Source organism: Cupressus sempervirens, chromosome 6 (genome assembly GCF_028749045.1).
Source record: "Cupressus sempervirens isolate cs-2001-9-10 chromosome 6, ASM2874904v1, whole genome shotgun sequence".
In the NCBI taxonomy this organism is placed as follows: domain Eukaryota; kingdom Viridiplantae; phylum Streptophyta; class Pinopsida; order Cupressales; family Cupressaceae; genus Cupressus; species Cupressus sempervirens.
Window position 1 is genome coordinate 428,418,216 of NC_143123.1, and position 15,624 is coordinate 428,433,839.

Consider the following 15,624-nt stretch of genomic DNA (forward strand, 5'->3'; position numbering starts at 1 on the left):
GACAAAGACATTATTGTCATCACACACAGACAAACATTTTTTTTATAGTATCACTTTAGAGAATAAATTATCATGTGTATAGAGCACAACAAATTGAAGTATTTAGTGGAGCAAAGTGATTTTAATGAATGAAAACATAAGTGGGTGATAAAATTCTATGATTTTCACTTTGCAATTGAGTATGTGAAGGAGAAAAATAATGTAGTGGCTAATGCCTATTGGTTAAACAAATTGGAAGAAATTCATATTGGTTTAAAAACTAAAGGACATATTTTCTTTTTTGTCAATATATGGTCAAGTAGAAGAAAATAGGCATAATGGGGGAGACACCATCAAATACTATAAGGGTGGGATATATTTGGTTTCCAAGTCCAAAATAAAGAAGAGAATATTGACAAAGATGCATGATGCACATTTGGCTAAACAATCAAGATACATAAAGAACTACAAGAAGATCCAAGAACATTTTGCATGGAATGACCACAAGAATGATATCTTTCACTATGTAGGGGAATGTTATACCTACCAATAGAAAAAATATCAATACACTTTTCTAGTAGGGCTTCTTCAACCATTGAATATCCTTGACAAGAAGTGGCAAAGTATCTCAATGGATTTCATTATTGGGATACCCAAAGTGTAAGGCAAGGATTGCATGTTTTTCATGGTTGACCATTTCACCAAATATGTCCCTTTATTTCCAATCTCCATTAATATCAGGCATCTCAAGTGGAACATATATTATTTTGCGAGGTCTTCTTATTATATGGTTTCCCATATAATATAGTTAATGAAATAGATAGTCATTTCTTTAGTACTTTTTAGATTTAGTTATTTTGACTGGTAGGGACAAAGTTTTCACCAAGAATGAGCTTTAAAATAAATTAGATGGACAAACAAATATTATAGAAAAATGGTTGGAGGGATATCTAAGGAAATATATTTTAGTATAACAAAAGGTATGTGTTCATTAGCTAAATTTGGGTGAGCACTACTATGACACTATCTATCACATGTTAATAGGAATGACACCTTTCAAGATATTATATTGTTATGAACCGTCATCATTCATTGATCTTGCATTCTATGATAGTGACACATCATGGGCCAAAGAATGGTTACAAGATTGTTTGAATATCTTAAAATATCTCAAGGATAACTTACAGAGGGCTCAATACAACAGAATATGTATGCTGACCAACACTAGATTGTGATGCAAGAGCATCTTTTTTCTTCGAGCAATTTTGTGGAAATAAAAGATATCTCTTGTTTTCTCTACTAGTCTTCTATTCATGAGGTAGCCATGGCTACTCTTGGTTTATCTTTATGCATAATTGACACCTTTTTGAGGATATATTCTAGATTCTTTTCCTAAGTGTGCAAGTTCTAATGTTTCATATTTCTCGAGTTCTATGTCATTCTTTATGGTCCCTATTCACTATTGTTTTCATGTAGCGAAGTGTGTGGTTTTGATAAGTATAGTTTCCTATATTTATGTGGTGCCTTGTACAATGGTGAGATGACTCCTAACACATGTGTGGACCTACATTTAAGTGCACATGATTATGTATTGTCCATTGCTCAGTTTTCGGTTTACTGTTCCAAGATTGGACCTATAATGTAATTAAATGATTTACTAATTGACATTTTTCTTAGCGAGGTATATAAGAAACTTGGATAGATCTAGGAAGAAGAATTCTTAGAGAATATAACATTTGAGATGAGAGTTTGCACTTTGATTTCATAATTTCATGTGTATATGGCTGCAACATGGAAGGCCTCATAGTTGGGGATGTTGTGGTTTCTTTATATATGATGTTAAATAACTATACCTATGAATATGTTGCATCTAGCCTTGTGTTCTCTATGGTTTATCTAATTTTTTTATAAGCTCTATGTGTAAATATAAATAGGGAAGTGTGGGTAGGTTTAAGTCGATTTTATTCTCCCTCATTCCTCCTTTACCAACATCCTTCATATGTTAGGTGTGTCTTGGATCATGGAGAACCTTGTTAAATTTGGTTGTAGGGTGAAGGAACTGGAATTTGACATATAACTTGTAGAATTTTATGATCTTGAAAGAACTATTACCAAAATGGTTTGAGGTAGAGGAAATACTTATAATGCTATAATGGATATGTTGAGGAAGATTTTCATGAGGCTTGAAGCTATTGAAAAAGCACAAGGAAGACATGCAAACCTTGAGGATGCTAGTGATGATGAAGAAGAAGCACCTATCCCTAATCGTGAACTTGATCTTGAACAAGATGAAGAAAAAAATTTGAGAATTTTTTCCAACAATAACTATAGACCTATTATTGAAGTTTCTTGCTATGACAAAAGGCTTCAAACTAATGGAGTATTGGATTGGATCTTTTAGTGATAAATAATTTGAATATAAAAGCACTACTAATAACACAAAATTCAAGCTATCAGTCACAAAGTTGAATGGCTAGGCCTCTCCTTGGTGGGATCATTTGCAAATTGCGAGATAGAAAAGGGTATAAGATAAGATCAAGACATCGATGAAGATGATTGGAAAGATGAAGAGGAAGTTTCTCCATGTAGACCACCAAGTTATTTATTTAGGAAGATGAAAAATTGGAGGCAAGAAGACATGACTATGAAATAATATACCAAGGAATTCTACAAATTGGATATCATATATTGACATGTAGATGATGAAGTTCAGAAAGTGGATAGATACCTAAATGGCTTGAGAACAACAATTCAAGATGTGATCAACTATGTTAAGATGGAAAATATGGAAGAATCATAGTAGTACTCTCTAAAGGATGAAGAAAGACTGGCAAAGAGATATGATTAAATAAAAGAGGAAGAGGTGGTAGGTTTTAGAGAAGAAGAGGAAAATTATATGGAGAAAGTGGCAGATCTGACAACACAATGCAAGATAAAGGAAAATTAGAATGGAAGGAATAACCTACTAGTAAAAGAGGTAATTGATCTAGAGGTATATATACTAGTTACTCTAGGAAAAATAATACAAGAAAAAGAGAGGAAAGGTCTTGTTTTCAAGGTACTTTTTAAAAATTTGGTGAAGAAGGACATAGGACCTTTGAATGTACTTACTCTCCAAAGAAGATTTAAGGTAACATTACAAGCACGTTGGCTTTTTAAAAAGTTTTTTGGGAACCTAAAAATGATGAGAATCTAATGCCGAGAAGGATCTTTTGGAATGAAGACATTGATGGAGAACCCATTCTGAGAAGAAGCTTGTTCAAAACCATATGTAAGATAGCTAGAAAATGTTGCAAGGTGATCATTGATAGTGTAAGTCCTGATAATTTGGCATCTAAGGAGTTGGTTAATAAATTATAAATGTAAAGCTTGAGATATCCTAAGCCTTATGATGTTTCTTTTATCCAGAAGAAGCATAAATTACTTGTAAGAGAGAAATGGCTTGTTAAATTCAAAATTGTGAATTATCATGATAAAGTCTTGTGTGATATTATGCTAATTGATTATTTTCATACTTTTTTTAGTAGACCTTGGCAGTACAATATAAAATCTCTTCATGATGATAGATTGAATCAATATGTCTATTTGGGTCAATGGAAAGTTCTTTGGTAGAAAAACTTGATGATAATCATTGTACCATAGTTAGAGTATGTTTGGTTTAATGTAATCAATTTTCTAGAGAAGTGAAAGAATAGAATTTTTTTTTTAAAGAAAAATTGAGAAAAAATATGAGTTAGAACATGGAACTCAGATTCATTATTTGTTGGCAAAATTTTAACACATTATTTCTAATAATATACTTGATGGTTCACCACCTGAAAATAGATCTTTCAGAGAACTTGATTCCTTCTTCAATTTCCATCATTAGATCTTCCTTTAATTTTTCCTCTAATTTATCTTGCAAAAAGCTTTGAATCATATCTTTGATCATCTCAAACATTCCATTTCTCCATCAAAAGTCAGCATTAGATTCCATATTTACAATCTTTTTTTTCCATCTATTACTCAGTGAACTTCGCATTTTACCTAGGTAATACAGTACACAGTTAATACTAGACTTTCTTAAGAAATAATAAATTCCAAACTTCTTAGCTGAAATTGCAGTCAATTGGTAAATAAAGTCTTTATTATTTATCATTTTCACTTGGTTAATCTTGAGTAGCTCAATACTTTATAATATTATATGACTGTAAAACAATCAAATGAGCATTACATTATCATTATCCATTTCCTTCAAGTTCCCATTCAATACCATACTATTGGAAATATAAGAGTAACTAAGAGGGGAGGGTTAAATCAATGACCAAAAAAATAAATCCAAGATCCCTAAGATGTCAATTTAAATCAAAACTAAACTCTGTTGTAACTCGGTAAACACACAAGAGAAATGTAACTCAACAAATAATGAAATAATTCAGCAAATACTTAGCATGAGAAACTTAAGATATTATCTATAAATGATATTACTTTAACTTAGTTTAAAACACATAAAGAAATAATATGAACACAAGATTTTAATGTGAAAACCCAATTTGGAAAAAATTACCAATTCAATTTAGTTATTGATTTTCACTCTTCCTTAAGTGACCCCTGTTAGGAGCCAACCCTATTAAAGGTTACAAAACACACTAATAGGTGTGACCTTGTTAGAGGATTTAATTACCCTATTATGAGTGGCCTTGTTAGAGGTCTTTAGACAATTTAATAGAAATTCCACCTTGTTAGATGATTTACAAATAGCTATTAAACCAACTCTATTAAGAGATATAAATCACTACTACAATGGTTAGCAAATAACAATGAGATGACTTGATTCCTGATGCGACTAAATTTCTAATTAAATATCTCAATTTTGGCTTGTATACATGATCCTTCTTGATCGAATCTATCTTTGAATCTCAACAAGGATATTATGCCTATCCTTCTAATTCACTTCCTCTTAGCATCATCAAATCTTCAATTATGTTGCACATATTCAATCCTCAACTTGACCTTATATCTTACATATTATCAATTCAACTTGAATATTACTTGGAATAATTAATATTCATCTTCTCAGTTGGCTAGAACCAACAAACAATTCAATTGAACTCAATATGCCAAAACAAGAAAATCCTTCATTAGTCAACCCTGCTTGGTTAACTTAGTTAACACTGCATATTCACAAATTTCATTTGGTAACCAAGTGAGCTTAATTAAAACTAGTTCTATCCAAAATTCCCTTCATTAACCAAGTGAGCTTAGTTAACACTCAACTTTTGCAAACTTTCATTTATCACCCAAGTGAATTTGGTAGACACTATCTTTTGAACTAGGCAAACTTTGGTATGCTCAGCAAACATAGAAAACTCTCTTCAATGCTTGAGTGAGCTTGACATACATTGATTGGAAATGATATGACATTTTTTGTAACATCAAAGACAACCCATAATTAATCAATTGTTTCCAACAATCTCCCTCTTTGACATTGATGGCAACACAACATGTCATAATGTAATAAAATTTTAGAGCAAGAATAAAGTAAGGCACATATCCTTCGCTTCATTCTAATTCTCATTCATGAGAACTCCCTCTATCAGTTTGAACTCCCCCTACCTTTATTTTCTCCCCCTGTTAGCAAACTTCTAGCATTGATATCTCCCTCTTTGTCATCTCTTGAAGTGATAAAATTTTTGTGATATATGACAAAAAACTTCTCCCTCTTTGACATCTAATGTCAAAGACTATATTCAATGAATATTAATGCACCTCATGTATCGATTCATTTGCAATATGCCTATGTCAATAATGCATGAACTAATTAATCTTCAACATGCTCTGGTTGATGCATCACTAAACTTCATTTAGTGAGCTTTAGATAGGGGACTGGCCCCTAGCTTACCTCTTAGAAACAAAAATGCATCCTTAGGTAATGGCTTAGTGAATATGTCTACAACTTGTTCTTTAGTGTTCACATATTCTAATCTTAGTGCCAATTCTCTCAAAAAATGATATTTTATAGAAATGCATTTTTTTTTAGTTATGGATTACTATATTGTTTGATATATTAATTGCAGTGGTGTTATCACAATATATAACCATTTGATCCTTGATCTCCATCATCATACCTACCAACAATTGTTTGAACCAAACAATATTAGAAAAATTGACTGTTGCTACCACATATTTTTCCTCTACTATGGATTGAAAAATATAATTATTTTTCTTTCTTGTCCAAGACAATAGTCTTTTATCAAGAAAGAATGCTCCACCACTGGTGGTCTTTTTGTCATCAATATTTCCTACCTAATAAGCATTTTTGAACACTTTTAAATCTAAATTGCCTCCTTTTTTTTGTATGATAAATAGTCTTCAGTACCTCTTAGATATCTCATGATTCTTTTGATTTCCATTATGTGATTTTCTTTAGGATTTGCTAAGAATTTTGCCACCATACCGAATGGTAATGCAATATCAACCCTTGTATGCACTACATACTACAATTTTCTAATCATTGATCTCTATGTGATCTAATCTACCTCCTTGGAATCATCATTTTTGGAAAGCTTACGTCCAGTAGACATAGGAGTTCCAACTGAACTTGAGTCTTCCATTCCAAAAAATTTTAGTATCTCCTTGATATATCTAGATTGAGTAATGTAGATACCATCTTTCTTTTGCTGGATTTGCAATCCAACAAAGAATTTTATCTCTCCAAACATAGATATCTCAAATTGTTTTCTCATTTCTTCCTAAAATGCTTTGCACAAGTCATCATTCCCTATAAATAAAGTGTCACAAAGAAATATTTCTACCAACACAATCCTCTTGTCTAGTCCTTCTTTGACATAAAAATTGTTGTTATCATTTGTTCTTTGAAAACCAATCTTTATTAGGTACCTATAGTTTCTTTCATACCAAGCTCTAGAAACTTTCTTGAGACCATATAATACTTTGTGTAATTTGCAGACCATATCTCTCTTGCTAAGATCTGCAAAACCTTCAATTTGTTCTATGTAGAGTTTCTCATCAAGGATTCCATTCAAGAATGCATATTTTACATCCATTTGATAAACTTTAAATCCTTTGTGAGTTACGTATGCTAGTAAAGTTCTAACACCTTATAATATTTCAACAGGAGAAAAAGTTTCACCATAATCAATACCTTCTTCTTGAGAATAACCTTTACATGCTAACCTTGCTCTTTTTTTTTTTGGAAACTTCTCCATCTTCATTTAGGGTCTGTTTGATTCATGGAATTTAAAAAACCCGGATTTCTACAAACCTTGGTTTAGCCAAATCAAGGTTTTGTATATCTTCATTTCAATTTTTGGGATTTTATTGAAAGTGTTTGTTTCACTCGAAAGATGCATGTGAAGACACATTTTTATGCGTAAGCTTGGAGTTGAAGGCAAATTTCAAAAATTAGTCCAATCTATTGTTTTTACACTCCTTAAAAAACAAAAACAAGTTTTGATTTTCAATTCCTACTTTTTTTAGGAAGTTGGAAAACTTGGTTTTGAGGCAAAATTGGAAGTCCCGTATGCTAATTCCATTTTGCAAATTTTGAAACAAACGCACAAATTTTCAAATTTGGGTTTTGGAAAAGCCAATTTTTGTCATCTTCCAAGAACCAAATGGACCCTTAGCTCATTTCTGAATACCCACTTTGTACCAATTACATTTTTATCCTTGAGTCTAGGAACAAAAGTCCAAGTTTTGTTCTTCTCTATCTGTTCTATTTCCTCATTCATTGCTTCAATCCAACTTTAATTATCCAAAGCATCTTTAACATTTCATTAATAAATTTGGACTCAATTTTCGACAATTTTTGGTCAAATTTTGACCTAAGTTGGTTGAAATTTCTACCAATGTAATGTTCCCATCTTTTAGCCTTCATGTTCTCCAAAGTCTAAGTGGAGGATAAGAAAATTAAAGTCATTTCAATTAAAATTAAAAGGTGACTTTGTATTAATATTTTCTAGGGTATGTATTAATTATTGGAAGGATGGAAGCCTCTCGTGATTTAATTAATTATTGCTAGGGAGGAATTTCTAGGGTATGCATTAATTATTGGAAGGAGAAGCTTCTAGCTCTTGCAATTAATTAATGTTTTAGTTCCTTCCAGAAGGATGAAGAAAAGGATAAATAAGGCTGAAAGTCTCATTGTTGAGCATGGGGTTATTGTATCAGATGATTATGACTTGCACTTGATAAGAGTTTGGATGTGTGAATCACACTCCTTTTTTTGGAAATAGAGGACATTCATTCTTAGTTGTAACATTCTAGACGTCATTCCCTTAGGGTTTGGCCTTTGGAATACATCTCTTTGTAATTTATTGTAGCATTCAAAGGATTAATATAATTTCAGCCTTGGTTTAGCTTTTGGGTATTCCTGGGTGTCCATTATAGTGGTATCAAAGCTCATTACAAGGGCCCACTATAGTGGTATTAGAGCTTGCTTGCAAAGTGTTTCGTGAAATTATAACCAGTGGGTGCCCATTACAGTTGTATCAGAACTATTTGTAGGGTATGCATCTATGTGATAGTTGATCGATTGACGAAGTTTGCTCACTTCTTTGCTATTCCATCCACTTATATAGCAGCACAGGTTGCTGATATTTTCTTTAGAGAGATATTCAGATTACATGGGCTACCTACTTTCGTTGTTAGTGATAGGGATAGTAGATTCATAAGCACTTTTTGGCAAGGACTATTTAGGTTGTGTGGTACTGAACTTACACCTAGCACTAGTTATCATCCACAGGCAGATGGGCAAACAGAGATTGTGAATAAATGGGTGGAAGGATATCTGAGGAACTATGTGACTACATAGCAGAGGGCTTGGATCAAATGGTTACATATGGAGGAGTACGATTATAACATCACTTATCATATGTCCATTAATATGACTCCATTCATGGCACTGTATGGTTATGAAGCACCTAGTTTCATGGATCTAGTTTTGGGAGATAGTAGAGTGCTCAAAGCCAAAAACTTCTTGCAGGATAATCAGGATATTTAAAGGGTGCTCAAGGAGAATATACAGCAAGCCCAAAATTAGCAAAAATTGTATGCTGACCAGCACCGGATAGAGCGTAGTTTTGAAGTTGGGGATATGGTTTATCTGAGGCTACAACCATATAGACAGTCATCACCCAAGAAAAGTGGAGTAGAGAAGTTGCAGCCTCGATTGTATTGCCCCTGCAAAGTGATCCGCAAGGTGGGTGAGGTTGCTTATGAGATAGAGCTTCCAAAAATAGTCGGGTGCATAATGTGTTTCATGTGTCAAGGCTTAAGAAAGCCATCAGAAAAAGAGTTGTTCCTTTGGCAGAATTAGCACCATTAGATGAGGAGGGGAAGCTTGTATTGATTCCTGAGGCTATTCTAGATACTAGGGAAAGGACTCTACGAAGCAGGTTCATTAAAGAATATTTAGTCAAATGGAAATATCTACCAGAGGAAGATTGTACTTGGGAGAGTGAGTAGGAGCTACAGCAAACAGGACTAAGATTACTTGAGGGCAAGAAATTTCAAGGAGGGTGGACCTATAATGTTCCCATGTTTTAGCCTTCACATTCTCCAAAGTCTAAGTGGAGGATAAGAAAATTAAAGTCATTCAATTAAAATTAAAAGGTGACTTTGTATTAATAGTTTCTAGGGTATGTATTAATTATTGGAAGGATGGAAGCCTCTCGTGATTTAATTAATTATTGCCAGGGAGGAATTTTTGGGGTATGCATTAATTATTGGAAGGAGAAGCTTCTAGCTCTTGCAATTAATTAATGTTTTAGTTCCTTCCAGAAGGATGAAAAAAAGGATAAATAAGGCTGAAAGTCTCATTGTTGAGCATGGGATTATTGTATCGGATGATTAAGACTTGCATTTGATAAGAGTTTGGATGTGTGAATCGCACTCCTTTTTTTGGCAATAGAGGACGTTCATTCTCTGTTGTAAAATTCTAGATGTCATTCCCTTAGGGTTTGGCCTTTGGAATACATCTCTTTGTAATTGATTGCATCATTCACAACATTAATATAATTTTAGACTTTGTTTAGCTTTTGGGCATTCCTGGGTGTCCATTACAACCAATTAGTTTGTCATTATTTTTCTCATCAAAATTTTGACCATTTTGTATGTTGGTCAAAATTTTGACCAACGATTGGTCGAAATGGTTTTGTCATTGTTGGTCTAAATTTTGACCAATTCTTGGTAGAAAACTTTCAAGCATTGGTTGGAATTTCCACCAATTGTTGGTAGAAAATAATCCATAATTGATCGAAATTTCCACCAATTGTGTGGAGAAAACTATAAAGAATTGGTCAAAAGTTCGACCAATTCTTGTTGCAAAACTTTTAAGAATTGGTCATAATGTTGACCAATTCTAGCCCATCCACTGATGAGGATGCCATGGTCATGACCAAAGGATTGGTTTATAATTTTGAAAAATGAAGTCATCAAAGGAAGACTTTTGAAATGATAAATATGATCTTTAAAAAAAAGATCTTACCTCTTATAAAATCATGCCTTGCATCAATGAACCCTCATAGTAAGTGAGATACTTAAGTTTCTTGAAGTCCATTGGCAAAACCATGTACAAATTTATGTAATAAGCAATGAATTCAACTCAAAACTAAGCACAAATCAGGACACAACAAATGCATTGTTTAGAGATAAATATAGACAAATACTACACTACTATAAACTCAAAAAAATTGAAGTTGTCTAGCCATATCATATTTAAGAATCACATGAAATACAACATTGATGATTGAGCTAATATTGGGTTAAACTATCATATTCATAAGCTGAAAATGAGCTCCCAAGGATAAAACCTTAAAATCTCAACAATAAGTCAGTTGATAAAGGCATCAAACCGCTATTTTAGAGGAAACCCTCATAGAAAATGCTAGACAACACTATATGGGAGCAAAAAAAATGATTAAGGCAAGGAAGCAACTCAGTGTTCACTTGAAAACTTTAGAATCAAAAAATGTTACTTCTATGGCTGCTATTGGTTTGGTAATTGTTTCTAATTTTTCTGATAATTCAAAGGCCTCTGAAGCAACATAATGTGGGGTTCAGGATGATGAATGGCATAATGTACCCATCCACAAGACTGTTGAACTCCAATAGCTCTCCACTCATTCTAAAACAAAATAAATGAAAGAATTAACAAGAATATTTGACATAATGCATTGTATTAGAAAGAACACTAGAGAAACATTTTTTCAAAATAACTTCAACAACTGCTAGTATGATTACCTCTACAAGTAGCCAATTCTTTGGAAGCAACTTTGTAATCTATGGAGGAAGAATCACGTGTCTAGATACATACAACATAAAGGCATAAGGAAAATGATATGTTGGTTGTTCTTGATTATATTGTTCATAGTTTGAAAACATGGATTTGAGTTTGAATCATCAACCCAAACTTTTACCTAGACTTTGAGCTTGCACAGACTAGACTATACTTTGGCATAGACCTAACCAAAATTATGAACTCATGATTATGCAAGAAAACAAATTAATGCATTTAGAGAATGTAAAAGTCTAATTTGACCATGAATTTTTCATAACATTACACATCATATGATCCTCAATATTTCAATGTTTCAAATTTCATAGTTTCAAAGTTGAACAATACATCACAATGCAACAAAATTATAGATAATAATGGTATAACAGTATTATAACTATTTATATTTAAGCTATGATTGTGGAAATACACCTTCCTTGATTTCTTACTGTCATTGCATACAACACCATCATCAGACTCAGAACTAGATGATGCATCCCTTTTCAGTTTACATATGTCTCTAGTTTCCTTTTCACATAATCGTTGTTACAAAATAAGCTTATCCTCCTTGTCCCAATGTTTCATCTCTTCCTTGAGTTTATTGTATCACTCTTCAACTACAATGATGAAGACACACATTAATTAATAGGTACTAAAACAATTGTTTTAGTGAAACTTGTACTACATAGTTTCACAAATTTTAACATATACAAGGCTACCAGATAGACCAACAAAACAAACTTATATGGTGAAAAGGTATAAAGAACCAGTGGTCCAAAAGGATAACCTAGTATGGCATCATAATAACATTGAATGAAGCATGGTATTAATATATGGGAACATTTTCTTGTTGCAAGGAGGTAGATTCTATTAACAAAAGTGATGGCTACAAATAGGGAAGACTTCGATAAAGACATCGAGCTACAAAAAATTTAAAAATATTATTGGCATCCAAGGACTTGGAAAATGCAAAGACTAATGAGACATGAATTCATGAAAAGGTTCAACATGCTCCAGCAATGCTTTTCCTTTTCAAAAGGTGACAAATATTATTGGTTACCAGGAGGCATCTCTCCTTGACACTTATCTTGGCCTACTAGTTACCATAAAGGAAGTCCCAAACCAATATTGGAATGGTCTAGTTGAATACTTTCAACGGAAGCTAGTGGGTTGGAAGGGAAAAAAAATTTGAGTAATGCTGGGAAACTCCAACTTCTCTCTACCTCTCTACAAGGTATCTTGGAGTATTTCCTCTCCATCTTCAAAATCCCAGGTAGATTCAAAGATATTCTTGAGAAAATCAAATTCCTCAATGAAAATTGATTTTGATTAATTATAAATCAAGCATCAATGCATAACATGGAGTAGAAAGAGATTCACATTATCAAGTGGACAAAGACATGGATAAAGGATATACTAAACATCATTTTGACTATTTGGACAATAACAAGATGTAATTTTTACATGGTGTCTATCTTTTTGCATCGCTAATAACTATGTGTTATATAAGTTATCATGCCATTTCACGGTAATACATTATTCCAATGTCAATATTAATACCTTCTTCTTAATTTTGCTTAATTTCATTGTAGTTATTTAACCTCTTCCAAAATGTGTAATTGGGAGGTAGCTATTAACCATAGAAGAGTCATTCTTAGCCTTAGGACTATATAAGGGATCATTTTGGCTTTGTAAAGGGGATTTTCAGACTTCAGAATTAGGAAACACTTATGTTAGAATTCTGGCAATAAGACAATTTTTGGAAAGTATGCACACATTTTTTCTTTGTAATCAAAGATTCCTCTTATGTTCTTGGTGCAAGAAAATTAAGGAAAGCACATTTTGAGTTCTCTTTCTAAAATTTGGAATTGTTGAAGCATGTAAGTATTTTCATTGTATTATGAAAACTTTCATAAATCTTCAATCAAAATTGTGCTAGTGATGATCATCAAGAATAACTCTTGATTGTCCTTATTAGTAGTTTATGTTAATCTAAGAAAGCTTTGAAGTCATTTAGTGCATTCATCATCAGTAGCTTTCTCTCTATCTTTCAACTTCGAATATATTTTTCTTAAAAATCAAAACTTATATCATAGGAGGTATCTAAACCCTTCAAATGCAAAGAAAGATTGTAATATTATAGTGATTGGTTGAAATCTCTCAAACTATTGGCACGAGCACATAGAGTCATTTTTAGAGATAACTTAGTACCTCTATATGTATATGAAGTAGTGATATAGGATAAGTATGGTCCAAGAGATTTTGAGAGGTAGAATAACTCTTATAGAAGATATATTTAAACCATTTGTTCAATCTAAATAGAGTGTTAAATCTAACATGAAATAAAAATTCCACACTAACCAAAGATAAAAACTAAGCCTCACATTGAATGGAATTGAACAAAATTCAATATCTTCTTAAACGTTATTCACTCCTAAGGTCTAAAGTGATTCCTTGATATAGACACAATGAAACATTAAAACAACTATAAACTAAAATGTCTTGAATGTGAACCCCAAGAAAACAAAATTAAGTAAATTTAAAGAATTTAATAGTAAACTAAATTGGACCCATTCCATTAACAATATGAGTCTTAAAATTAAATTTATACATTAATCTACCAACTGGGTAAACTTGAAATATTCTTATAAGCATAATTTAATAGTACCTCTAATATCAAGTGAATTTGACAAATCACTTTAAAATATGTAAATTAGTCACCCTAACCCTGATTTCATACCAAAGTATAATGTAATAGTAAACTAAATTTAATAATAATTCTTATGACAAACATTTATTTAGTCCAATAAGACCCCTATCTCTATAAAATATGAAAATAGTTGCTAACCAAAGCTTAACCCTAACCACCATGTTGATGTTAGAAATAGTAATTTCGACTAAGAATTAATCGTTCGTCATTAGATGTTTCTAGATTATTAGGGGCTGTAGTATTTTCTAGAAATTTGTAGATATTTTGTCTTGTTGGCTAATGCTAGATTTTTCTAGAATATTGTATGCTTGCCTATAAAAAGACACTATGTATTCATTTGAAACCATGATGAATGGAATACAATATATTTTTATTATGCCACAACACATTGTGTTTTGTGTCTTTTATTTTTCCTATGCCTCTACCCATCCATCAGATTGGTATCAGACCCCAAGGTTAAAGATCATGGAAAGATAAAGATTTTAGAGCACAAGGATCAAAATCCTGGAGAGTTAAAGACTACAAATTCAATGGCTAAAAAATACTGGTAAGATTTGAGATTGTGTGAAGCTTTGTTAATATTTTGTGTTCAGAAGTTAAGATAAAAAATGGAAATGTAGATAAGGCTGAAAATGAATGATTGTTTAAAGTTATAATTCTATGAAGAGGAAAATGTGTGACTTGATTTATTTCAGATGGCTTATTATACTAGCTTGCAAAAAATGAATGAATGAAGCTTCATGTGTTAATTGTTGAAAGGGGTAAATATTTATTTGTGACAAAAGCTTTGAAGAAGATCATAAAGAAATCTCAGAAGGATACAATAGTGAGTTGTTGAAAAAGGATAAAGTGTGTTTAATCTCTTTTATTTCAATAGGAAAAGCTGGTAGAGTTCAAAAAGAGAAGACAAATAAGTTAGAAGAAGAATTAGTGATGGTGAAGAAAGAAAATGCAAGATTCTTGTGTGAAAAAGATATTTTGCAAAAGGAATTGGAAAAATTAAGAAATAAAATGGGAGAAGAAAATTCTAAATTGGTAGATGAAATTAGTGTCCATATAGAGGTAATTGAAGAGCTAGAGGATAGGCTAAAATTTGCACAAGAATTACATAATTGGTAGGTGAAGGAAACATGTAAGCTTAGAGAGAGAAACAAAGAATTAGAAGAAAAGTTAAATTTGTTTGATGATGCTGAGAAAAAGAACAAAGTTTTAGAAGAAAATGTGAAGAAGTTGGAAGAGTAAAATAGTATGTTAAAGAAGGAATTATCTACTTTGAAACAAGAGAAAGAATGTAGATGTCCAAAAGGTAGCAAATCTAGGTTAGAAAATCTCTATAAAACTTTTCATTTCCCGATCGATTGATTTTTTTCATTTGGATAAGTGTGGATGCTCTCGAGGGGCTGGGCCTAGTCTCAGATCCTGCCCAAACCTGCATCTTGTTTTGACTATGACTAGGGTTACCCAGGGAAATGTCAATTTTTCTCATCCTATTGGCAGGTGCTAGTCAAGTCAACAACTCTATTTGTGGGCTAAGAGATTCAAACAAGCCATTTGAGTGCGCAGTTGGTGGGCCAGGAGATTGAAGTGAGTCATACTAGGGCTCTAGGTTACAAGGATGTTGTTCTTGGAGAGAAAGAAACTAATACCCCATTGGGAG